At 46.7% G+C, this 27,167-nt stretch overlaps 1 protein-coding gene and 1 long non-coding RNA gene across 2 annotated transcripts in view; both read right to left on the bottom strand.

Annotated features, from left to right (window-relative positions):
* Nucleotides 1-27,167, bottom strand: part of LOC107040112 (D-2-hydroxyglutarate dehydrogenase, mitochondrial) — a 360,887-nt gene that overhangs the window by 168,495 nt on the left and 165,225 nt on the right. The gene's annotated exons all lie outside the window — the stretch shown is intronic.
* LOC107040115 lies at nt 1,860-2,184 on the bottom strand. The gene is made up of 2 exons (XR_001460996.1): nt 2,125-2,184; nt 1,860-2,035 (listed from the first exon to the last, which is right to left on the bottom strand). It is a non-coding gene; the product is annotated as an uncharacterized LOC107040115 (long non-coding RNA).

Genomic DNA, 27,167 nt, shown 5'->3' with positions numbered 1-27,167 from the left:
TAAAACTAGGAGAAATAGTGGAAATAGTGAATAAAAACCTCATTTTCGACGTTTTTTCACATATTTGTAGCGAATAACTGAAGAACCGCAGAGGCGATGGTCTTCACAATCTAATCAGTTCTAAGTTACATGGAGATGCGTCGATTGAAAAAAAAAATTTGTAAAAAAATGTCATTTTTCGACGTCGATTTACTAGTTTTACTGTAATATCTAACGAACCGCTGAGGCGATGTTCTTCAGAATCTAATCAGTTCTAAGGTCCAAGAAGATGCATTGATTACAAAAAAAAAAAAAAAATTGAATCGCATCGTTTGTTCGAGAGAGAGATCGTTGGGCAAAATTTTGTTTATGTACATACATACACACACACACATCCGCACATACAGACCGGTCTCCAAAAAGGGTCGGGAGAGTTTATAGGGGTCATGAAACGTGGAGAAACCATGAAATTTCCACATTCGTTTTTTGGGGTCATTACAATAACTTCCTCCCTTCGGGTCGGGAAGTTAAAAATCAAATTTCTAAAAGTTTCATTTTTAGAATAACTGGAAAACGCCTGAGTCGATTTCGTTAAAAATCCACTTTGTTCTACTGCATACGAAGATTCATCGATTGTATGGAGAACAATCCAAATTGGATCATTTCCACTGGAAAAATGATCAAATAAGTGAAAAAAAACGTCATTTTTGGCGTTTTTTCGCATGTTTTTTGCGAATAACTGAAGAACCGCTGAGACGATCGTCCTCACGAACTAATGAGTTCTAAGTTACGCAAAGAGGCATCGATTGCAAAAAAAATTGAATCATATCATTTGTTCAAGAGTAATCGTCGGGCAAAATTTTGTTTACATACATAACACACACCCACACATACACACACATACACACACACACACACACACACACACTTGGGACGTGCCACGGATCCTTTCGGCGAGGAACGCCTTTACCCTCCGAGAGTTTTCGCAGGTTGGAAGGTCCTGCAGCGTGGCGCGTCACCAGGTGGTGGATGGGGGAATGCTTGATATTCTGAACTTAGTCCAGTCAAAATAGTTTTTTAATGGTCAGTTGACGTTCAGTGCTCGGGGAGGTGTCCATCGATAGATAAAAATTCCATTATTAATATTCTCATTCGTATATGTGCGGAGTTTCCCAGTTAATTAATAATTAATTAAAAACAATCGAATAATTGTGCCAAGCCACTTTCTGTTCGTGATTTCTCCAATGTCACTCATTTAATCAAAAAGAAAAAAATACTACTTTGTAGCTAATAAAATTTGCTATCGAATAGAGTTAGGAACTTATATCGAGAGATGTACGGTTAATTTACGATAAATTTTACAAGTTCTTTTGAATAAATTAACGCCAAAGCGTCCGCCATTTAAGTCCCCCGAGTCACGTGATTCGCGCCATGCGCAGACTATTCAAACGTCCGCTCCGTGCATTCATCATCAACTCAGTTTTAACAACAGTGTAATTTCCTTTTTTTTTTAATTATTTGGACGCGAAATTCTGAGCACAGGGTCACGAGAATCGAAAAGAATATTTCTCAGTTTACAAATGGAAGGCCATACGTATAAAAATTGCGGTTTCTAAAAATTGGAAATGTCTATTAGCATTTAAAAAATGCCTTGAGGGTCATAATTGAAGATTTCAAGCTTCAAAATTGAGTCTTAAATTTATGAGCGATGAGAGTCAATCGTCACAGTGATATCAAGGTCAAGTGGAAAAAATTTGAACAAAACAAATATTTTTAAAAAAATAGAGGATTTATTTGTTTAAATTATTATTAACAGAAGGGTTCATCATTATTGTCTAGAAAAAGAACTTTTTAATCGTAAAAAATCTATGTAGTCAATATTATTACAGGCCTTAACTGAATTTATTAATATTGTGAGTAGTTGATTGAAAAATTACAATCACGATCAACAAAATGACTGGGAGGATTAGTAGCATTCAGAGTATTGGCAGCATAGATACATGAAGATCCAAAAGTGCGGGCTTCCCTCAGTCACATAATTCTGGATCCTGGCTTTCTGTAAAATAAGAAGAAAAATAGTTCATTAATTAATAGTCAATCAATTATGGACTTTTCATGAGCAGCATGATTTTGAAAAATATTTACCATTCATCCTTCGTTTTTTGCTTGTGCTCGGTCCACTTTCATCTTCAGCTTCATCGTCAGAATTTTCATCATAAACTATAAATGGGAAAAATTCATCATCATCATCCTTCCCAGTGGACACATTATCGATGTGTTGACTGAGTGTTGAATGGAAGTTGAAGAGAAGTTCATCATCTCCATTAAGAGAATTTTCATTGGAATCTGTGCTGATGTCAATCTCCATGGAATTTAGACAGGAATCTCCATGGCAACCGGAACATATGCTTGAACACTTCATGCTAGCTTTTCGGCATCCACAACGATTGGAACAGTTTCCTTTGCACGTTCCATAAATCATTTTGAGTATGTTTTCTGGTGCTGCTGGAGCTCTAGTCATTATGGGGAAATAAATATTTTCCTTTAATTCCCATCCCCAATCGCACGGATTCAGATCATTCCCCAACCACTTCTGTACTTGGAAATAGATGCGTCGAACGTGTTCCTCAGTTGCCGCAGCTGTTGGTGGTAGTTGTGCTAAACGCACTTCTGTCTTCAATCGTGCAGCAGAGGCAGCAAATCGTTGGGACCGGAACGCGTTGATCGACGATTCCTTCTGATTGGCGCCATACAGAGCTAGCATCAATCGATAGCCTGCCTCTTTAATGTCTTCTCTAGCAGCCTGAGGATCATTGAAGACTTGGACATCAAGGCTAAGTCCATTCTTCTTCTCCAAGGTGTCCAAAAATTTTTTCTTTCCTTTCCGGTAAGCAGCAGATGTTGTGTCACAACCCGTAAAAGCATGACTGAAGAGGATTATGTCTTTCATGTGACTATAATACTTTGTAGAATACACTGCAGTGGCTACTTTCCCAACCCCCTGCTTGATGAAGCTGATGTCTTTGTCGGCAGGAGTCAAGGCAATTAGCAGTACCAGGAAGTCGACATCTTGGCCAACTACCGCAACCTTCTTATGTTGAGCCAGTTGATCCATTGCAGTCATAGCTATCATACGATTTGCATCTTCAGAAGCTTGTTTCACCTCGATTCGTACTTCAACCAAGTGGTCCTTCAAGAAGTTGATCAGTCTGCTTTTATTTTTATCATTGGAAAGGAATTTCTCTTGATTCATGGTTATTGTCATATCTTTCTCGAACATTACTACTGGAGTTTTCGTACACTTTGAACGCCTCAAACGTTCATAAGACTTGATGCCAATATTGGTATTTTCATAGCCATCAAAGACAACAATACAATTTTCCCCATAATTTCTTGTGACATAGTTAGCATATAATGTTAAAATGTCTTCATACGTACTCCCAGCTGGCCAGGCTACCTTATGATACAAAAATCCTCTATCAATTACATTTCTATACTCGCGTACATCAATTGAGTTGATGGGTTGAGAGGAAAAAGCATCGTAGAGTTTTAATTTGCTGGATTTACGCATCATGCCTTGTTCATCAAACAATGAAAGAGGAAAAGGAGCTAACTCGTAGTTCAAGGCTTCAGTTGCTAATTGATTGTCATTTTTAGTAGCTGCGGTGATTCTTTGAAATAAAAGTGTGGTATGTGGCGACTTTCTCATTGTCAATCATGATTCCTCGTTTACAAGTTGCAAGCGATCTCACCCGAGATGTGCGTTTTAGCTTAATATCTGCGGCATTTACTCCAATCATTGATTTCATAGCTTCCTTTCCTATTTTAATCGCTCTATCGCAGTTGATTTCATCTCCACTGCAGAGACCATCTGCGATTGACATGAGCTTATTACCATCAACAGACACGAAGGGATCATGAGTCTCGAACCACTCAACAAACTTCGCATAATCCTTCGCATCTCGTTTTATACTCGTTGGTCTCCAGTCGGTGTGTTGCTCTGAACTCTCAGCTCTCACTCCACAAAAATTTTCAAAAGAATCTATAACTTCAAATGCAGCTGGCATGCCTAGAATCCATCTTGCAAGGACACCTTCATGGTTAACCCCACGACCCTAAGCGAGACCTCCTGAAGTTTTCATGACTCGCATCAATGTTTGTTCAATAGTCATGTCCGTCCAAATCCCTCCCCATTTTTGATCAGATCTTCTGATGGTAAAATATCCTTGTTTAGTGAATTTCTCATATTCCTGAGGATTCATGATGTCTTTCAGTGATGCCATCTCTTGCAGATTCATCTGAGCAGACTTGGCATATTCTAAACGACCAGCAGCATGGAAAAAAGGTAGCATATCTCGTAGACACTGGAGATGGAGCTCCCAATTTCCTGAACGTTCTGCTTCGATGAACTGCATTACCAATGTGATAGAGTAGAAGGATTGAAGCCACAATCGAGCTGTTCGTCCAACGTTAGCCAGGGTGTCCATCATCTCCAGCATCTTGCCGCTAATTTCTTGAAGTTGTTCATTCCCCTCAAGTTCTTCCAATGTTGGCGGTTGAATATCGAATTCCCCAAGCAAATTCTGCATGCAGAGGCGGTCTTCCTCTACAATACTAGTCGTTTTCTTTGAGATAATCGTACCCAGTGCTGAATATACGAGAAGATGGCCTCTAATCGCTCTGCTAAAAGCATGTCCAGTTAACATGTGATCAACTGTATTACCGGCGTAAACTGTTGCCAGTAATTCCTTAAGACCACTGCCATCCATGATCGTTCCAATAGCTCCAAGGTAGGACATGAGCAAGTGAAAGCCCTCTAATCTCACAATTACACCTTCGAAATAATCAGATTTGGCCGCCTGAATTTCCTTTGCCTTGATATACAGTGGTTGATCGAAAGTCACAAAACAGTGCTTCTGATTGTGCCGAAGGCATTCCAAATGAGCATGATTTAGCACCGTATTTATTGTGTCCATATGGGATGGTGGTAAATTCACGAACGGTAAACAATATACTCGAGATACCTCATATTCAGAGGTATGAGTGAGCGCTTCCATATAGCCCCTCCAGCTAGGAACATTTGGGACTTCTAAGCATTTAGCCCAGATGTGGAGTGCATAAGCAGCGGGAAATTTATCACGTTCACCAAGTAAAAGTTCCGATACATCAGCAAACGTGATCGATTTCAAGCCAACTTTCGTATTGTCCAGTCGATCACAACAAACTACTGGAATGTTATATTTTGATGATAGTTCATGGGCCTTCGGAACGCGTTTCAACTTATTTATTACACCTTAGGTACTGACTCCGGCTTTAGGTGTTACACAACAAATCCCTCCCATGCTATGAAAGGTGTTTGCTCCGTCTAAACTACATACGTTATGATCAGCATTATCAAAGACGTGTTGAATGAGTGCATTACTGTCAATTTTTTTATCATAACTCATTATAGCTGAAGCTTCATATAAATTGAGATTTGCATATGATTCGCAAAATCCAAGTTTATTCAAAACGTCAACAAGAATTCTGGAACCAAACTTTCTCTCGAAATAAACACCAACTGCTAACAGAATCGATGAAATGAATGATCTTGGACGAAGAGCGGCTATTATTGCATGAGCGAGGGCATTTCTTTTCAATATCATTTTTGGATCGCGATTTTTTGAATTTTTAAAATAAATAGAATCTAATAGTAGAAGCAGAGTTTCGGGGATATCTGCTTCGACATTCTGAAGTAGCTCTTCTGGAGGTGGGTATGATGATGTCTCATATACTTGGCTCCGGACGTCCTCGCGTAGTATAGCGTCAGNTATCTTAGAAAGATGAGTCAGACCCCAGGGTCGTTGGATAATCCTTTTCAATGGAAATTTCTTCTATTATATTTATATTTATAAATTATTACAATTGAAATTCTTTTTGATTGAATTGTCATTTTTTTAAACTTTTTTTTAGTTTTTCGCTAACCCTGGAAAAGACTTTTTTTTAAATAAAGGGAATTTTTTTTTTTTTTGAAATTTGAGGAACGTAATCACAAGAGTAATTTTCCTAGTTTTTTAAGCATAAAACCCGTGCAAACTCCACCAGCACCACCCACGTTGCGTTTACGGACGNTCTATCGGATCTTTAGCCATTCCCTCATCATAAAATTTAGCCAAAATGTTGATGCCTGTGTTGCGGAAACAGATTACTGTTGGTTTTGGTGGGCTCTCCACAAACACAAGTTCACTGCCGTACTTGGCAATGAGTTNTTTGAAGAAGCTGAAGCAACAGGATCTGACCAGCAAGGCAGCCCCGCAGATGGTGGCAACTTCAGATCCACTTTCTAAGCCTGGATGGACGCAGGTGAAGAACAAGAAGGAGAAAAAGAGGCAGGCCGGACAGCTCCATCCACAGCTGCCTCTTAAAAAGATGGAAAAGAAAAAGAAACAGGAGAGGGCTACTCGGAAATCAGTGATGCGACCTGATGCGCTGATTATACGCCCCAAGGACAAGGAGAAGTACTCCGATATACTTCGTCGGGTGAAGAACGATGTTCCCTCCGAGGAANCTCGACACTTCTCATGGACTTTGGTTTCTACCAAGCCTTCTAAACACTTCTACTTGTCATCATCTTTCAGTTTACTTANGCAACAGGATCTGACCAGCAAGGCAGCCCCGCAGATGGTGGCAACTTCAGATCCACTTTCTAAGCCTGGATGGACGCAGGTGAAGAACAAGAAGGAGAAAAAGAGGCAGGCCGGACAGCTCCATCCACAGCTGCCTCTTAAAAAGATGGAAAAGAAAAAGAAACAGGAGAGGGCTACTCGGAAATCAGTGATGCGACCTGATGCGCTGATTATACGCCCCAAGGACAAGGAGAAGTACTCCGATATACTTCGTCGGGTGAAGAACGATGTTCCCTCCGAGGAAGCTGTCGGTTGTGTCGATAAGATCCGCCGTACAGCAACCGGGGATATGCTGATCATCCTTAGCAGGAAGACGACTGACGGAGCACCTAAGCTGCGTACGGCCATCGTCAATCTCCTTGGAGATGAGGCTGAGGTGCTGAGTAAGCGGCCATAAGAAGATGTCGGGATCAAAGATCTTGACGAAACCACATCGAAGGAGGACGTCATCGAAGCCCTAAAAGTAGCAGCTGGGGAGGAACACGAGATCCAAGCAAATGTGATCAAGTCCCTTCGTAAAGCTTATGGAGGTACCCAGACTGCCTCAGTGGTACTCGCGGTATCTACTGCAAAGAAGATCCTGGGAGAGCACGGCAAGATCAAGATAGGCTGGCTAAATTGCCGCATAAGACGAGTGAAGAGACCGTTGAAGTGCTTTAAGTGCTGGCATTACGGGCAACTCGCCACCAAGTGTACGAGCACAGTCGATCGATCAGAACTCTGCGTGAAGTGTGCAGAGAAGGGTCACAAAGCGAAAGACTGCAAGAAGAAGCCACATTGTGCCTTGTGCACTGAGAATGGTAATCCAGTGAATTGTGCCCACATTGCTGGTAGCAGTAGATGCCCAGCATACAGGGAGGCACTCCAGGAGCTCATCAATAGAAGGCGATAATAAAAGGAAAAACTTAAAGGTCCTACAGCTCAACCTCAACCACTGTGGGGATGCACACGACCTGCTCATGTAAACGGTGCGGGAGCTGAAAGTTGATCTCGTGATAATCTCAGAGCCATACCGTCACCTGGATACTAAACCCTGGGTTATTGACGGCACCAAGAAGGCGGTAATCTGGTCTTGTGGGAACCGACCATTTCAGAGTACCACGAGTGACATCATACAAAACGGCTTCGTGAAAGCGAAAGTTGATGGAATCTACTTCTACAGCTGTTACGCCCTACCGAGCCTTTCCATTGATGAGTTCACAGACTTCCTGGACGCACTGACTGAGGATGAGAAGCAGCACTTTCCCGTGGCAATATCCGGGGACTTCAATGCCTGGGCAGTCGACTGGAGAAGCATGGAGACTAACACCAAGGGGCAAGCTGTACTGGAAGCTATGGTGTCGTTGGATGTGGTCTCGTTGAACAGCGGCAATGAACCGACCTTCATTAGAGGAGAGGCGAGCTCAATTGTGGATCTCACTTTCGTGAGCACCACTCTTGCCAAGAGGAACAGCTCATGGAGAGTGACTGATATTTGCACTGCGAGTGACCACCGTGCGATTCTCTGGGAGACATGTTCTGACCAGAGAGTAGCCTTAGCGGCCAAGAAGAAGAACAGCGCTGGCTGGAGAGTGAGTACTTTTGATCCTGGCTCTTATTCAGCGGCATTAGACTACCGCCCGATCAGTGGCAGCAGTGTAACTGAAAAGGCGCGAAGCATCATGAAAAGAGTAGCAGAAGCATGCGATGCCACCATGACCAGGAAGCGGACCACAAACCGGCATCCACCGGTGTATTGGTGCAACGAAACCATCGCAATCCTGCGGCAAGAATGTAACGCAGCCAGGAGGTTGTCTCAGCGTGGCCAGAAGAAGCCGAACTTTGAGAAGCTGCACATTAGATACAAGAAGGCACGTCGGAAACTCAGCAAAGCTATCAAGTTCAGTAAAAAAGCAATCTTGGAGTGAGCTTCTTGATGAGGTGGAACGCGATCCGTGGGGTAGACCTTATAAAGTGGTGATGACACGACTCGAGAGTCAACCAATGCCGTCGCCAACGTGCCCGGTGCTGATGAAGAGAATTGTAATGGTGTTGCTCCCGCAACAATCAGAATTTCATCGTACTAGCCAACAAGGGGAAGTGCTAATGGTTCCACAAATCACCAGAGAAGAATTGATGGAAGCGTGCAATAGAGTGGGAAACACCAAAGCCCCTGGCTTAGATGGAATCCCCAATGTTGCGCTGAAATTAGCTGTCCACGCGATGCCGGAACTATTCCTGGACGTCTACAACGAGTGCGTCAGGGAAGGCATTTTCTCTGCCATGTGGGAGCAGCCGCGGTTAGTATTGCTTCCAAAAGGGAAGAAACCACCGGACGAACCCTCATCGTATCGTCCCCTCTGCATGCTCGATACCGCTGGCACGATTCTCGAGCGTATAGTCCATCAACGAATAGAAGCAGCAGTCGAACCGCTACTAGCTGGAAATCAATATGGTTTCAGGAACGGTCGATCTACGTTAGAAGTCATCAACCTTGTCGTCGATACTGCCAGGGAAGCGATCTCAGGGAAAAGATGGCTAAATGGGAAGAAGAAGTACTGTTTAGTAGCAACGCTGGACATCAAGAATGCCTTTAACTCAGCCAGATGGGACTGTATTATGGATGCTCTTGTGAAATTCAACGTACCAGGGTACTTACGAAGGATGGTCGACAGCAATTTTTCCGGGAGGATCCTTAAGTATGATACGGAGGGTGGTCCCGAGCAGTATAGAGTTACGGGAGGGGTGCCGCAGGGCTCAGTACTAGGTCCCCTACTGTGGAACATCATGTACGATGGGCTACTGAAGCTGGAACTGCCGCGAGAGACTAAACTCGTCGCATTTGTAGATTACGTGGCTGTAGTCATCGTCGGAAAATATCTTGAGGAGATCAATTTTACCTTCGACAAGACCTTCGAGACGATTCGACGCTGGATGGACTCAGCAGGCTTAAACCTGGCGGAGCATAAGACAGAAGCCGTGCTGATCACTAGCAGGAAGATAATTGAGACTATCACCCTGCAGGTCGGGTCTTTCGAAATTACCTCCCAGCCATTCATCCGATACCTGGGGGTGATGATCGATGCCCGACTCAACTTCAAGCAGCAAGCGGAGCACGTGGGTACCAAGACATCTGGGGTCAGATCCACCCTAGCACGCCTCATGCCCAACATTGGATGTCCTAAACAACGGAGACGAGCGCTGCTGTCGTCAGTGGTTACATCAGTGGTTACATATGGTATTCCCATTTGGGCTGACGTACTCCAGCTGCAAGAAGCTCGCCGTAAAATTGCACCTGTCTATCGGCTGAGTGCTCTCAGAGTTGCGAGTGCGTATCGGACGGTATCTGAGGATTCAGTGTGCGTCATCTCAGGAATGTTACCGATAGAGCTATTAGCTGAGGAGCGAAGATCTCTATACCAGCGGAAGAGATCAGAAGCGCTGAGTCCCGAAGAACTGGAAATCCAAGAGAGACGAAAGAGCTTGAGCCGATGGCAGCAGAAGTGGACAGATTCGACCAAAGGGAGATGGACCCATCGTCTGATCCCGCATGTGGCTGTCTGGGTAAGTCGAGATCATGGAGAGATAAACTATTATCTTTCGCAAATGCTTTCAGGGCACGGGTGCTTCCGAGCACACCGTCTCCATAATGTTCCATTCATGGTCTTCATAAATTTAAACATGAAGATTCCCCGAAGTGTCCCACCTGCGCAGAAGTGGACGAGAACGCGGAGCACGTATTCTTCACATGCCCCCGTTTCAGTGACATCCGGGATACTTGGGAGACTGAACTTGGAAGGAAAGTCTCGCCCGAAAATGTAGTAGAAGCAATGCTGTCATCAGAGACAGCCTGGGACGCAACGAGCAAATTCGCGGCGGAAGTCATATAGGAGCTCAGAAACGAGGAACGCAAGCGCAAGGTTGCAGTATAGGTGAGAAATCTATATGGAACCTCCTAATCACACACAATATCTTAGCAGGTTAGGGGGACGTACATTGGATGGAAATAGTGGAAGAGCACACAGCTGAGAACCCCCCTCGCGAAGTAATACTTCACGGAGGTGCCGCGAGGGAAATGGGAACAGACGATTAGAGGTAAAAAGAGGAAAACAGGATTTTTATTGGGTAAAAATCCTCGATCTGGTTTTTAACATCACTTTACCAGAATCTTTTGAAGATTTTCCCAAACCTCTATAAAAAAAAAAAAAAAAAAACACTTGGGACGCAACGAGAAACTTCGCGGCAGAAGTCATGAAGTAGCTCAGAAGAGAGGAACGCGAGCGCAGAGCTGCAGGATAGACGGAGAACCTATTGGAACCTCCTACCTACGCACAACATCTTAGTAGGGTAGGGGGACGTACATTAGGTGGAAAATTTGGAATAGCGAATAGCTGAGACCTCCCCCGCGAAGTAATACTTAACGGTGGTGCCGCGAGGGAAAGTAAGGTCGACGAATTTCCGGGGTCATGTGGTTTAGTGGGTGAGGGCCCCACACAGGGTGGCAGTAACCGTCATGTTAGGTACATTTGCCCCAAGACCTCAGAAAAAAAAATGAAAAAAAAAACACACACACACACACATACACCCCTCCCCTCCTGAGAACTGCATGACCTTGGCGATGGTGGAGGGGCTTAAGGGAAATATCCCAAACGAAGAAGCAGTTCGAGAAGAAATGAATAGTGATGAGAAAACACAAAGTTCCCATGCGGGTATCCCTGACAGGGAGAATCCCGCCATTGATTCTGATCGGGTGAACGCCCCGGTGGCTGATGCCGGCTCCGCGGTTTGTGGGAGGAGCCAACCATCACTTTTGTCACAGGTGGACCACTTGGCTTCAAATGCTACAAGTGGGGGAGGGTCTCAGACCCAACATGACAAGCAATGGGTGGAAGTATTCAAACGAATGGAAACACTCATCCTCGGTCTGCACGAGTTCGTCCAGTCCAAGATGAACATCCACAAGGAAATTAAGATGAAGGCAATTTTCCTATGCAATGGCATTCGGAAACTCAAGGAGTTGGAGAGATTGCGCAATGAAGTTCTAGGTAGAACCACCGAAGTGGCACAAGTGACGCCAACACCGAAACCGCCGCGCCCACGGATGGACTCTGAGACTACAACGAAGAATACGGACAGGGAGGACTCGGACATCGGGAAGCATGATCGAGAAATCCGTTAAGCATTGAGGAGGAAACGGTCGAAAGACTCGCCTGGTGCAGCAAGTCAGGAGCAGAAAAAGGCGAAGCAGTAGTTATCTGCCAAGCAGGTGACACCGACTAAACCACTAGCTAACCAGGACTGGAAGCTCGTCCAGGGGAAGAAGGGGAAGAAGGACAAGAACGAGAAGAAGCAGAGTGAGCTGCCTCAAGAGCAACCTCACAAGAAGAGGAAGAAGAAAAAGGAGCAGAGACCGACATCCTGGAAATCAGCTGCAAGACCTGACGCACTGATAGTACGTCCTAAGGACAAAGAGCGATACTGCGACATACTTCGTCGGGTAAGGAAGGAAGTTCCCCAAGAGCAGGCCGACTGCGTCCATAAGATCTGGCACACGAAAACCGGAGATATGCTACTCACCTTGAAGAGGAAGAAAACAGATGGAGCACACCAGCTGTATAAAGCCATCGCCGGTCTTCTCGGAGAAGATGCAAAAGTGCTCAGTAAGGCACCACAGGAGGATTTCGAGAGCAAAGACCTCGACGAAATCACAACCAAGGAGGAAGTACTCGAAGCACTGCAGGCGGCAGCTGGAGACGAGGATACAATCGACCCAGGAGCAGTCAAGTCTATACGCAAGGCATTCAGGGGAACTCAAACTGCATCAGTGACGCTCGCAGCAACTGCAGCGAAGAAGATCTTTGGAGAGTACGGCAAAATCAAAATAGGTTGGGTGGTTTGACGTATGTTCAGAGTTGCGCGACCGGTCAAGTGCTTCAAGTACTGGCACTATGGCCATCTCGCTACTAAATGCAAGAGTGAAGTCGATCGATCCAAACTGTGTGTGAGGTAGTAAAAAGGAGCCTCAATGTGCCCTGTGCACCAGAAGAGGTGGCAACGAGAACTATGCACATATCGCTGGCAGTGGCAGATGCCCAGCGTATAAGGAAGCACTCCAGAAGCTTACCAACAGACGTCAATGAGAGTACTCCAGCTCAACCTCAACCACTGTCAGGCCGCACACGATCTGCTAATGCAGACCGTGCGCGAGCTGAAGCCCGATCTTGCACTGATCTCGGAGCCATATAAACACCTTGCCACTCAACCCTGGGAAATGAACAGCACCGCTAAAGCCGTTATTTGGTCCTGCGGCAAGTGCCCGTTCCAGAGCGTTGTCAATAGCAAAGAGGCCGGTTTTGTGGTAGCGCAGTTGGACGGAATCCATTTCTACAGCTGCTACGCCCCACCCAGCCTCTCACTCGACGAGTTCACAGATTTCTTAGATCGACTGACCGAGGATGCGAAGCAGCACTCTCTCGTGGCAATCGCCGGAGACTTCAATTCCTGGGCAGTTGACTGGGGCAGTAAGGAGACTAAAGCACGAGGGGAAGCACAACTGGGGGCGGCTATGTCCACACTTGACGTAGTCCTTGTCAACAGGGGTGACAAACCAACGTTCATTAGAGGAGAGGCAAGTTCCATTGTGGATCTTACCTTCGTGAGTCAGTCAAGGAAGGTTCCAAGGGACCAACAGCCAAGGAAGCGATCGCAACGACCAGATGAAAGGGCGGGACGAAGAGGCACTGTGTAGTGGCGACACTAGACATAAAAAATGCTTTCAACTCCGCCAAGTGGGACTGCATCATGAAGGCCCTTGTCGAAATGAATGTACCAGGGTACCTGCGGGGGATTGTAGCAAGCTACTTCTCCGATAGGATTCTGAGATACGATACAAAGACCGGCCCGAAAGAGTACAGAGTCATTGGTGGAGTACCACAGGGCTCGGTTCTGGGTCCTCTTTTGTGGAACATTATGTACGATGGGCTACTGAAGCTGGTATTGCCAAGGGGGGTAAAACTCGCGGCATATGCAGATGATGTGGCAGTAGTAATCGTCGCGAAGCATCTCGAAGAGATAAATCTTGCTTTTGATGCTACCTTCGAGAAGATCAGCCAGTGGATGTACACATTTGGCCTCAAGCTTGCAGAACACAAAATTGAGGCAGTGCTCGTTACTAGTAGGAAGCAGGTGGAGGCCATCTCAGCCGTTTCTTCGGTATCTGGGAGTGATGATTGATACCCGACTCAATTTCAAGCAGCAAGCAGAGCACGTGAGTGCCAGAGCGTCGGTAGTCAGAGCGACCTTATCACGGCTGATGCTGAACATAGGAGGCCCAAAGCAAAGGAGGAGGGCATTACTATCATCGGTAGTCACGTCTGTGCTCACATACGGAATCCCCATCTGGGCCGATGCACTCGAGACAAAGGAATCACGGAGGAAAGTCACGCCGGTATACCGGCTGAGTGCCTTAAGAGTCGCCAGCGCCTATCGCACAGTATCTGAAGATGCAGTGTGCGTCATCGCCGGAATGCTGCCCATCAGAGAACTAGCTGAAGAACAAAGAATCCTTTACCGGCGAAAAGGATCAACTACATTGAGCTCTGAAGAACTCAGAACGGAGGAGCGACGAAACAGTATACGCCGATGGCAGCTTCTCTGGGAAACAGCTACAAATGGTAGATGGACACACCATCTCATTCCCCAGGTGGATGTTTAGCTGAGCCGCGAACATGGCGAAGTCAACTATTACCTGACACAGATGCTGTCAGGACATGGGTGCTTCCGAGAATATCTTTATCGATTCAAACACAAAGATTCGTTAGAGTGTCCCTCCGCCCCCGGAGTCAGTGAAGATGCGGAGCACGTGTTCTTCACGTGTCCCCGTTTCAAAATTCAATGCAGCACTTGGGAGATTGTCCTTAAAGAGAAGATCCAGCCAGAGTCTTTAATCAAAGCTATCCTCGCGTCAAAGGCAGCCTGGGACGCAACGAGCAACTTCGCGTCAGAAGTCATGAAGGAGCTTAGAATTGAAGAACGCAAGCGCAAAGCGGCGGAATAGACGGAGAAACAATTGGAACCTCCTACCCACGATTGACATCTTAGTGAGATAGGGGGACGTACATTGAAAAAACTAATGGTGGAAGAGCAAACAGCTAAGATCTCCCTCGCGAAGTAATACCTAACGGTGGTTCCACGAGGGGACATATGGTCGGAGAATTCCCGGGGTCACATGGTTTTAGTGGGTGAGGGCCCCACACAGGTTGCGACAGTAATCATCGTGTCACTGTCAAACCATCGTGCGGTTAGGTACATTTAGCCCAAAGACCTCGGAAAAAAAAAAAACACATACACCCCTCCTACGAACTGCAGAACCTTGTCGACGGTGGAGGGGCTTAAGGGATTTACCCAAACCAAGAAGCAGTTCCAACCGAGGTCTGTCCTTCTCAGGACATCTTGGGAGAGAAGCCGAACTCCAAAAGAGGCGTGCAGGGTGGGCTCCCTACAATAGCCTCCCCCCAATATCAAGGTGTTCACCGTGCCGAGTTCTGGAAGGCGCCAGGGGGAGTCGGCGTCGCAAACGGTGGTCCCTGAGGCATCAGGTCCCACCCCAGGTGTATTCAGTGGCCTTACTCCAACAGCCGGGGCTCCGTTCAGAGTGGACTGTTATACTTCCCTAGGTACTCGTGGAAACACGATGGATAATAAACTAAACACTGAAAACGAAGATAAGAAGCAGAACAACGTGGCTCAAAAAACTGGGCCAAGTGACGAGGTCACATTGAAGAAGATGTGAGACCGGCATGAACACCTCATAGCCGATTTGATCACCTACATGAAGGAGAAGAGGAGCATCAACGCTCACTGTCGAGAGATGGTGAACTCTATCAGCACCTCTGCCAAACGGCTCAGGCAGCTAGGCGGGCAAACAGGGCAGACTAGGCCATGGCCAGTGATGTCGGTGCCCTTATTCTTAGGGAGAACGCAAACGCTTTCTGAAGGCACCGCGACGACGATGGCTTCTGAGCTTGAAGATGAGAGTTCGGCTCTCTCTGATACGACCAAGGCTTCCAGGACGAAACGGAAGTCGCGAGAATCACCACCGACGGACACTAAGGACCTCAAGAAGAAGAGAAGGGAAGAGCAGGAGGCCGCTCACGCCCAGTGATCTGGTGATTATCTCGGAGCCATACAGACACATGGACACCCAACTCTGGGAGACGGATAAAAGTCGCAAGGCCGCTATCTGGTCTTGTGGCAAGTTTCCAGTCCAGATTGTTGCGAATACTGAGGAGACTGGTTTCGTGGTAACTAAGCCGGAAGGAATCCACTTTTATAGCTGTTACTCTCCACCAAGCCTGACGTTTGGCGAATTCACAGACTTCCGGCACACTGACCGAGGACGCGAAGCAGCACTTTCCCATGGCAATCGCCGGTGACTTCAATGCTTGGGCAGTCGACTGGGGAAGTAAAGAGACGAACACGAAGGGGCAAGCTGTACTGGAAGCAATGTCCTCGCTGGATGTGGTATTGCTGAACAGTGGCAATGAACCGACGTTCGTGAGGGGAGAGAGGAGCTCAATTGTGGATCTCACCTACGTGAGCAGCGCCCTCGCAAAAGAAAACTACTCATGAAAGGTAACCGACATCTACACTGCTAGTGATCATCGCGCGATACTCTGGGAAGTATCCACCGGTAGGAGAATCGGACCAGTGCCAAAGAAGACCAATGCAATTGGCTGGAAAGTGAGCACATTTGATCCGAGCTCATTCCTGGTTGCCTTCGACGACTGTCCAATCAGTGGCAGAAACGCTAAAGAGAAGACAGATGATATCATGAGGAGAGTGACTGAAGCCTGCGATGCTACGATGCCCAGGAAACAGGCCAGCAATCGGTGCCCACCAGTTTACTGGTGGAACACAACCATCGCCGTCTTGCGGAAGGAGTGCAATGCAGCGAGGAGATCGTCCCAACGTGGCCGAAAGAAGCCAAATATTGAGGAATTGGAGATGCGATACAAGAAGGCAAGACGAAAGCTAAACAAAGCCATAAAGTGCAGCAAGAAGCAATCATGGAATGAGCTCCTTGCAGAAGTGGAAAGCGACACGTGGGGCCGGCCATACAAGGTCGTGCTGACGCGACTTAACATTCTACCGATGTCATCGCCGACGTGTCCGGAACTCATGAAGAAAATTGTGACGGTGCTGTTCCCGCAACAGCCGGAGCTGCATCGTACTGTTGATCAAAAAGAAGATGTGATGGTTCCCATAGTAAACGAGGAAGAATTGATGGAGGTATGCAGTAGAGTGGGCAACACCAAGGCTCCTGGGCTGGATGGAGTTCCCAATGCTGCGCTGAAATCAGCCATCCGCGCGAAGCCGGGACTGTTCTTGGACGCGTACAACGAGTGCCTCAAGGAGGGCGCCTTCCCTGCCAAGTGGAAACAGCAGAGGCTTGTGTTGCTCCCGAAGGGGACAAAGCCGCCGGACGAACCGTCATCATACCGTCCCCTCTGTATGCTCGACACTGCAGGCAAGATCCTCGAACGCATCGTCCATAGGAGAATAGAAGCAGCTATCGAACCGTTGTTAGCCGAAAACCAGTACGGTTTTCGGAGAGGCCGATCCACGCTCGATGCTATCAACCTTGTCGTCAACACCGCCAGGGAAGCGATCTCAGGGACGAGATGGCTCGGGGGCTCAAAGAAGTACTGCCTAGTGGCGACATTGGACATCAAGAACGCCTTCAACTCAGCCAGGTGGGACTACATCATGAAGGCACTAGTAGAGTTCAATGTACCTGAATACCTGCGGAAGATGGTAGACAAGTATTTCACTGAAAGAGTTCTCAAATACCATACGGAGTGTGAACCCAAAGAGTACAGAGTCACTGGAGGGGTGCCTCAGGGCTCACTATTGGGTCCTCTCTTGTGGAACATCATGTACGATGGGCTCCTGAAACTGACTCTGCCACGCGATGTGAATCTCGTGACATTTGCGGATGATGTAGCCGTAGTCATTGTGAGGAAACATCTAGAGGATATTCAACTTGTTTTCGACATGACCTTCAGAGTGATTCGTCGCTGGTTAGACACCGTAGGCTTGCAGTTGGCGGAGTACAAAACGGAAGCCGATCACAAGCTGCTGATCGGTGCTGATCACAAGCAAGAAACAAGTTGAGACTTTAACGCTGCAAGTCGGGCACTATGAACTCACTTCCCAGCCGTTCATTCGGTATTTAGGAGTGATGATCGACGCTCAACTGAATTTCAAACAGCAAGCAGAGCACGTAGCTGCCGAGGCCTCTGGAGTAAGAGCCACCTTGTGGCGCCTTATGCCGAATATAGGTGGTCCAAAGCAGAGGAAAGGAGCATTACTGTCGTCGGTGATCACGTCGGTGCTCACTTACGGTATTGCCATTTGAGTTGATGCACTACAGTTGCAGGAATCACGGCGGAAGGTTGCACCAGTCTACCGACTGTGTGCTCTGCGAGTTGCGAGTGGATACCGTACGGTGTCCGAGGATGCAGTGTGCGTCATCGCCGGGATGCTACCTATAAAATTTCTGGCCGAGGAACGGAGATCTCTGTATCGACGAAGGTAATCGGAAGCACTGAGCGCAATAGAACTCAGCACGGAAGAGAGGCGTAAGAGTCTGCAACGATGGCAACTAAATTGGGACTTATCTACCAACGGGAGATGGACTTATCGCCTGATCCCACGGGTGAATATCTGGCTGAATCGCAATTATGAAGATGTCAATTATTATCTCACACAGATGCTGTCGGGACATGGGTGCTTTCGGGCTTATCTTCATAAATTCAAACATGAGGACTCCCCGAAGTGCCCGGTCTGCACAGGAGATGACGAAGCTTCGCAACATGTATTTTTCAAATGCCCCCGTTTCAGTGAGTGCCGGCGTAGTTGGAAATCAGCCCTAGAAAGGGAAGTCTTGCCTGAGAAGCTGGTGGAAGCTATGCTATCATCGCAGGCAGCTTGGGACGCAACGAGCAACTTCGCGGCAGAAGTCATGAAGGAGCTCAGAAGAGAGGGACGCGAGCGCAGAGCTGCAGGATAGACGGAGAAACTATTAGAACCTCCTACCCACGCACATCTTAGTAGGGTAGGGGGACGTACATTAGGTGGAAAATGAAGAAGAGCGAATAGCTGAGACCTCCCTCGCGAAGTAATACTTAACGGTGGTGCCGCGAGGGAAAGTAAGGTCGACGAATTTCCAGGATCAAGTGGTTTAGTGGGTGAGGGCCCCACACAGGGTGGCAGTAACCGTCATGTTACTGTCCACTATCGTGCGGTTAGGTACATTTGCCCCAAGACCTCGAAAAAAAAAAACACACACACACATGTGAACATGTCTTCAAAATTCGTTGAAAATGATTCTAAATGTCAAGAAACGTGGACAAATCATGAAAATTCCACATTCGATTTCCGGGATCATTACTATAACTATCTGATAGATCGGGAAGTTAAAGAAAATATTCTGGCCTAATGTCTCGTACTCCACATTACCGAGACCCAAAGGGAGGTTATCGAAGTATCCCACGAAGATTCAGACTCCATCCCGCGATGATTCCGTCTCAATCTCACGATGATCCGGTGAGCGGTCAGACAACGATTCCATGCAAACACAAATTAATTAATCAATATAGGTGGACGTAATAAATCAAATGACTCTCGCCTCGCCAATGGTTTGACTCCTCGTCTGGAAATCCCAGAAACCGCAGAGCGGTCGAAAATAAAAAATACCACGTGACAACATACATAGGAATCCTCATTTGGAACACAGCACGTGCCAGTCTTCCAACCTTAGCGGCTATCGACAAGACTAGAACTGCCTCTTCAAGCATCCTAGCTCTGCTCAATACATTCAAGTGCGACAGTTGAGAATCCTACACTAGACTATTTCACAGTTCCGTGTGGCCGACCTTATCTTGCGCAGTACCAGTTTGGGGCATTGGCACCTTGGAGAAGATTGAAGCCGGACAAACCTACTTCTTTAAACCTCTTTTGAAACTCCCTTGAAATACGTCTAATTGGGCAGTCAGGCTGAAAACTGAGTCTCTCAACTGGCCTTTAGGACCAATCAGGATAATGTGAAACTGATTTATCCATATCCTGAGGATGGACGTTGAGACTCTGATAACGATCAAGAAACCTCTCTGAACACTTAAACTACAACTGGATGATTGACATTTGCAGTTTTTTTTAGATCAGTCAATACAAAAGACCTACTGGACACCGTGGACACCGCGGTATGGCTTACACGCTCGACTGATGTCTTCTTAACCTTCCCACTGGCGTTCCGTCCAGCGGATTTCATGAGCTTCTCCGCCACCTCACCCTCACAACTGTCCCTCCCCAGATCGTTAGGTGATTCCACTGCCTATTATCTCTTCCTCCACCTATCACTGATCCTTAAACGCTCCATAGCCCAGTTAGAACTTGTAAACATCTCCTTCTGCTTCTTCTTCAAGAATGGCTGTTCAAAGATTCCCCTCCCCCCGGCAGGCTTTTATTCAAGAGTTTCTTCAATGTTCTAATTAACTGTTCAAAATACATAAAGTACATTAAACAAACCTAACTATGGAAGTCACATATTATAAAAGTTATGAAATATTGATACGGTACATAAAAAATTAGAAGCAAATCTTCTCCATAACCATGAAGTCATACAGGATACGAGTCAAGAGTGAAATTACGTGCCTGTAACACATTAGTCTGGTCCTAATTACATCTGCACGACCAATCAAGAACGTATTATTTGCTCTTCTATCATTACAATTGCCTCAGTCTCTTCACAGGAATTAAAAATCACACTTATATATTAAAAAAATTAAATCTGCAGGTTGAATATTGATACTTGTCAGAGCGCTAGTGTTCACTTAGAATGACTATCCTATTGTGTCAACGGCCTCCCTCTATCGCACTTCAGTCCATTCCTCGTCAGGTAGCCGCCTCAGACGGGAAACACTCATATCTCTATCACTATAATACACTGACGACGCTCGCCAACACGTTCAAACTGAATAAGATCGGGTCGACAAAACCCCCACAAACGTCTTGTACATCAACAATTGATCTGTGGGCTACAGACTCCTATGTCTTCGGAAATTTCAAGGTGTCAGTGACGAAATTGTCTGTTGACTGAAAGGTCTGTTGCTAATAATACCAAGGAAGTGGACCAGGGTTATCTCGATATGTAAAAGAGGAAAATCATGTATTTGGCTTTACAATGTTAGAATTATTAGATATGGCCATAATCACACGAAACGTGACATCTTGGAAATGTATCAAATGAGGACACATAGAAATATAGCAGTCAATTTCATCACTAACGCCTTGAACTTTCCGAAGGTATATGACTCCGTAGCCCGCAGATAAGTTGTTGATTTACGAGACGTTTGTGGGGATTATGTTGATTGAACTTGTTCAGTTTTTACATGTTGGCGGACATTGTCACTGTGTTAGACTGATAGAGATATGAGTGTTTCCTGTTTGAGGGGATTACCTGGCGGGGAAAGGGAGTGAAGTGCGGTAGAGAAAGGCTATTGACAAAATCGGATATTCATTGTGAGTAAACATTAGCTCTCTGACAAGTTTCAACATTGAAGCTGCAGATTCAATTCGTTTAAAAAATTAGCATAATTCTTATTTCTAGAGAATAGACTGAGGCAATTGTACAGATAGAGGAGAGAATATACTCTTGATTGTTCGCAGGATCAAGGTAATTAGGATCAAATTAATGTGTTGCAGGCACGTAACCTCACTCTTGACTTTCATCCTGTATGACTTCACGGTCATGTGGACGATTTGCTTCTGATTTTTCATCTACTTATCAACATTTCATACTCTCTGGAATATGTGGCTTCTATATTTAGGGTTTTGTTAATAATTTGTGTATTTTGAACAGTTGATTAGAAGATTAAAGGAACCCCTTATGATAGTCTCCCTGGAGACTGAAACGTTGGGTGATCAACGAAAATCCTTTCAATTTTCATTGGAACTGTCGCATTGCTGGTGACCGCCTAGGGCAAATAACTAACATCAATTTACAAAATAAATATTTCCGTTGACTTAAATTGACAGAATTTGACGAAAGTTTAAATTTCGTACCAAAGATGGCAAATTAATTTTCGCCCAAATATCCGGTAATTCAGTGAAAACGGTACAAATGAAACAAATCACCTGTCAATTTGAAACTTATCCAGTGAGGTTCACAACTGACATCAGAAATCAGAGAATGTTACAATTGAGCAAACAGTGAGTAATTCAGAAAAATACCGCAAGTTTTAGAAATACAATGTTCTCAATTTGTGGCCTACAAAGTCCAACAAACAATCTTCAGTAAAAGTTAATCATGTGGAAGGACGGAACACATTGGAGTGCGCCATATTGAAAATCCCATTCGAATTGCCGAATTGGTGTAGGGTGAATCCTCATTGGAGAAGTGCCAAGGTTCCGTAAGCGATTAAACGTATCCAATTTCAACGTGCGATATAAAATTCGAGAAAGAAACAATGTTCACTACCTTCATGAAACGTTACTGACATCGTATTCAAAGCGACACAATTTAAGGAACGAATAATGCCCTCTGAGATGACATATCAATATTTGCATTCATTTAGCTATAAAAATGAGAAATCCTAGTAAATGTTGAATTTGGATAAATCGATAAAATAATTTCTATAATTATTTTACCGATTTTTGCCAATTATCAGATAATAATTATTTTTGTTTAGTGGATACTTGCCTCCTCTGTTCTATGCTCATTTGAATATTACAAGTAAAATTTGGCCCGGTGGCTTAGCGCAGTGGGTAAGTTCGTCGCTTCACGTGCGGAAGGTTCCGAGTTCAAATCCCGGCCGGGTAGAATGGTGCGATCTAACCATTTAAAGTCTTGATCATCATCGCAGTATACCTTAACTGGGTCGAAGCGATGTAAAATAACGATAAAAAAAAGTAAAAGTTGAAAGGTCGAGAAGTATGAAAAAAACTTGAAATTTATGACGAAATCTGAGAAAGCAGCAATTTATTTGTAGAATGTTAATTCGAGTTTTAGATTATAACGAGATTTTATCTCGTTCCGGGGTAAATATATTACCCTGCGGAAAAATAAGAGATATTAATTGAAAGACCTAAAAGAGAGAGAGAGAACTTTGGGGAGCTAGACTATCAGGTAGCTCTCCATGAAGAGATAGCCACACGTCGCCAAGACGAAGATGAGCCAGTAGCGGAATTCATGGAGAATTTAAAGGGTCTGTTCGCACGAACGGATCCCCCATGGCCTGATGCACAGAAACTGACGTACATGTACCACAATACATTGCCGAAGTACAAGATCGGGTATAGCATCAGTGCAAACTCCACACTGAAATCGCTGGAGAAACACGCGATGAGGCAAGAGACATTGTACAGCAGTGCAAAAACATGACAACCCCCGAAGAAACCAGAGGAGTCTCTGTGTCCCAGCCTCGCTTACAAAGGCTCGAGGACTCAGAAGAACCCCCACAGAGCAGCGCTGAAGGCTCTAATCCCCGAAGATGGAGATTCAGGGCCAGAGAGAGAAGAGGAAGAAAGAGTTTTCTTCGAGGAGCTAGAAGTAGCACACGCCCTGCAAGGCCGTGGTGCTTCTTCTGGGAGGGGTAGGGGTTCTGGCCAGGCCAGACCTCGTGCAAATCCTCAGGGCATGATGTGCTTCAACTGCGAACAGAGAGGACACTCCTGGCGCATCTGCACAGAGCCGAGGACAGTCTTCTGCTACGTGTGTGGCAGGAAGGAAGTGCATTTCCCACAGTGCCCAAGATGCAATCCGGGAAACGCCGAAGCGGCAGCGTAAGCAACAAAAATGTTTCCACGCCGCCAATAGCCTCGGAAAGAACAGTCAAACAGGAGGTAGACCATCCTGGGACGGAAGGAACCAGACCGATACGAGAGGAGCTCTCGGAGGCTGAAGATAGAGAAGGAGAGACTGAATGCCCGCAAGAAGAAGTACGGGCACCCATAGATTGCAGGAAGAGTGGAAGCCTCACTCTGGAAACCATGACGGACCCCCTGAAGCTAGCTACGCCTANGACAGATCCTGAGAAAAAGTACACAGTTACTGAACAGGAGTGCTTAGCGGACGTCTGGGCCGTACAGAAGTTCGGCTGTTACCTTGAAGGTTACTCCTTCACCGTAATCACGGATCACAGCAGCTTGCGGTGGCTTCATAACATNTTAACTCGAACCTAGAGTTCGTGAGGCAGGCGATGAGAGAAGGCAAAACTTTTGCTTTCCATGTGGATATCTCTATCCACGGAAGGAAGATTCGCGGCCTAGTAGACTCAGGCGCGTCCCGCACCTTCGCCGGAGAAGCGGGGATCGAGCTGTTGAGCGAATTCGGCAATAAGCGCGAAACGAATCCTACCCAGAAGAGTTCTAGTGGCAAACAGCCAGCTCGAAGTGGTGAAAGAAGCTTCTNTTGCGAGATGGAACCTGAGGCTGATGGAGTATGACTACAAAATCATACACCGCAAAGGCGCGTTACATCACGTGCCTGACGCCCTGTCCCGCGCTCCAGAGGGCGCANGAATCCTACCCAGAAGAGTTCTAGTGGCAAACAGCCAGCTCGAAGTGGTGAAAGAAGCTTCTAAAATACCTCTGGTATTAGGGGGAAGAGAGATAACAGTAGAAACGCTCTGGATGGCCTCGCTGTCCGAGGATTTCATACTGGGATTGGATTTCCTGAAAGAAGCACGAATGGTCATAGATTTCTTCGACCAGTCTTGGTTCTTCAGGGACAAGCCTGAAGACTCGTTCAAGTTTGCAGTNGTCCCGCGCTCCAGAGGGCGCGACAGAGATCTTGACAGTCGCCCTAGATACCCAAGACAAGTGGTATCTACGCCGCTGTCGGGAAGTCGAGAGAGTACCAGAGAAGTACCGAACTTGGAGACTCTCTGAAGGATTGTTCCACCACCTTNTGAAAGAAGCACGAATGGTCATAGATTTCTTCGACCAGTCTTGGTTCTTCAGGGACAAGCCTGAAGACTCGTTCAAGTTTGCAGTAGTCGAACGGGCCTGCCACATAACCGTGTGCAACGGCCTAAGGACACCTGAGGAAGGCCAACACAGCCTCCTCAAGAAGCTACTGGATTCAAAAATTCCAGCGATAGAGAGGGCTCCCCCGATCTCGAGGTTGTCTCCACATAAAATCGATANATGGTCTCGTATCTCAGCTGATATAATGGGCCCCTTTACACGCAGTAAATCGGGACACCAGTATATTCTAGTGATCCAGGACTTCTTCACGAAGTGGATAGAGGTACGAGCCCTCCGTAAAGCTAACGGAGCGGCCATACGGAAAANTTCAAAAATTCCAGCGATAGAGAGGGCTCCCCCGATCTCGAGGTTGTCTCCACATAAAATCGATATGGAAGGTCATGAGCCGATACGGCAGCGAGTGAGAATGGTTTCCCATCACCTAAAACTGGCGATGTGGAAAGAAGTAGATGATATGCTGCGGGACGGCATCATTAAGCCATCAGAGAGCGATTGGAACAGTCCAGTCATCATGGTGAAGAAGCCCAATGGAAAATATCGGTTCTGTATTNACGGAAAACCTTAGAGGAGACGATCATCTATCGATGGGGAGCTCCTCGAGAATTGCTCACCGACAATGGAACCGAGTTCGTCAAGAAGGACTTGAAAGCTCTCGCTGCTTCTAAAAACATGAAGCACCGAACGACCCCGCCTTATCACCCACAAGCGAACCCCACCGAAAGAGTGAATCGTTCGCTAAAGGCAATGATCAGGGCGTATGTGGAAGCTGACCATCNCAGAGATGTACCCCCACGTCTTCGTGTACTTGGACGATATCATCATCGTCTCCAGTACGTTCAAGGAACACTTGGAGTGGCTGGGGAAAGTCCTCGACAAACTGAGGGACCACGGCTTGAGTATCAACCGTAAGAAGAGCGTATTGTGCCGAAGNTGCGTTCAGATTCGCATATAACACACCCCAACACAGCTCACTGAAAGCCACTCCCGCTTTCGTCAACTTTGGCCGAGAGCCAGAGCCCGCAAATTCACTGCGACGAAAGATCGAAGGAGACTTAGAAGTCGAAGAGACCCCCCAGAGGTTTGGGTCGAACGAATGAGACGCCACGACACCTTAAGACTGGCGTTCAAACACGCCTTGGCGGAAGCCAACGACAGACAGGCACAAGCTTATAACTTGCGCCGAAGAGCGGGCGAATACGAGGTCGGCGAACTAGTCTTGGTTCGCAACCACGAGCTCTCGAATGCTGCCAAGCATCGATCAGCCTCATTGAACAAACCGTTCAATGGACCCTTCGTAGTCACGAAGAAACACTCCAGAAATTTCTACGAAGTCTCTGACCTAGCCGGCCGAAATTCAAAAGGTGCGTCCATAGTGGACTTGAAGCCTTACAAGGAAGCCCGAGAAGATCCGCCGACCGACGAGTCGGACGATGAGCTACTCCGGGAGCTGTAGACCTGAGGCCTTAGGTTTCGGGTCGAAACCTCTCCCACGGAGGGAAGTGTGTAACGAGATTTTATCTCGTTCCGGGGTAAATATATTACCCCGCGGAAAAATGAGAGATATTAATTGAAAGACCTAAAAGAGAGAGAGAAAGGCAAGGAACGACATCTAGCGGCTAGTTGCGGAAGCTAAGCCGAAGATGAGAGAGACATCTGATGACGGCCGAGGGCCGCTCGGAAGGTGAGAAGACCATGAAACACTAATCCTGAGATGCGCGGCTGGGCGTAGCCGTGCCCCTCGGTATTACTGTAGGCTGTCGATACCCTGTCGCCATATCTAGAAACTCGCCCAGCTGTGTTAGGGAGTTCAGGGCCGACGTATAGGCGTTCCAACTAGGCGAATCTAGAGGCACTATCGACTTAGTCTAGGGACCAACGGGTAGGTGAGATGACTAGCGCCCCCTCGATTGCCGTCGAGCTGATTGGTGGTGGTGGGGTAACGGATGACCCACCGCCGCTGAGATGTTCAGACTAGGGGGAGAAGGCCCGAGGAGATTTCGAGACAGTGGATGACAGGCGCTTGATTAGAGCGGATGGAATTGTCCGGTCCTCGATGATAGCTGGTAGTGGCTTGAATCCGTAAGGGTTCTTAAGGGGGCGCTGTCTCTGAGAGTCACAGACAGCGAGAGAATGGGATGCTCAGCGTCCCATACGCAAAGAACGGAATTGCTTTGGAGTCGTGGAATGCTTCGTTCCGTGATTCCAGGGATTCATGACCCGTGACGAAGGGAATGGAGAGTGCGGGAGTCCGTGGATGGGGAGTAGTGCAGACTCCTGGACATCCGACTTCGCGTGTCTCCAGGACTAGTACTCCGGGTGTTGACCCGTGATGAGATTGCTTTTACCATTGGGGTTAATTGGGGTGGACTCTCGGCCAGTGAGATAGTCTCCAGGGGCCGAGGTCGCATCCGCCTCTCAGTGTTCGGCGCCCTGCGGGGTGAGAAGGATTCGCAGGTAATCCGCAGCTTCTCCAGGTTCGAGCCGTCTGGAGAA

The sequence above is a fragment of the Diachasma alloeum genome, unplaced genomic scaffold (assembly GCF_001412515.2).
Source record: "Diachasma alloeum isolate Michigan unplaced genomic scaffold, Dall2.0 Dall_scaffold_00318, whole genome shotgun sequence".
NCBI lineage: Eukaryota > Metazoa > Arthropoda > Insecta > Hymenoptera > Braconidae > Diachasma > Diachasma alloeum.
Note: the sequence above shows the minus strand (reverse complement) of the source record. Positions and strands in the feature narration are given on the sequence as shown.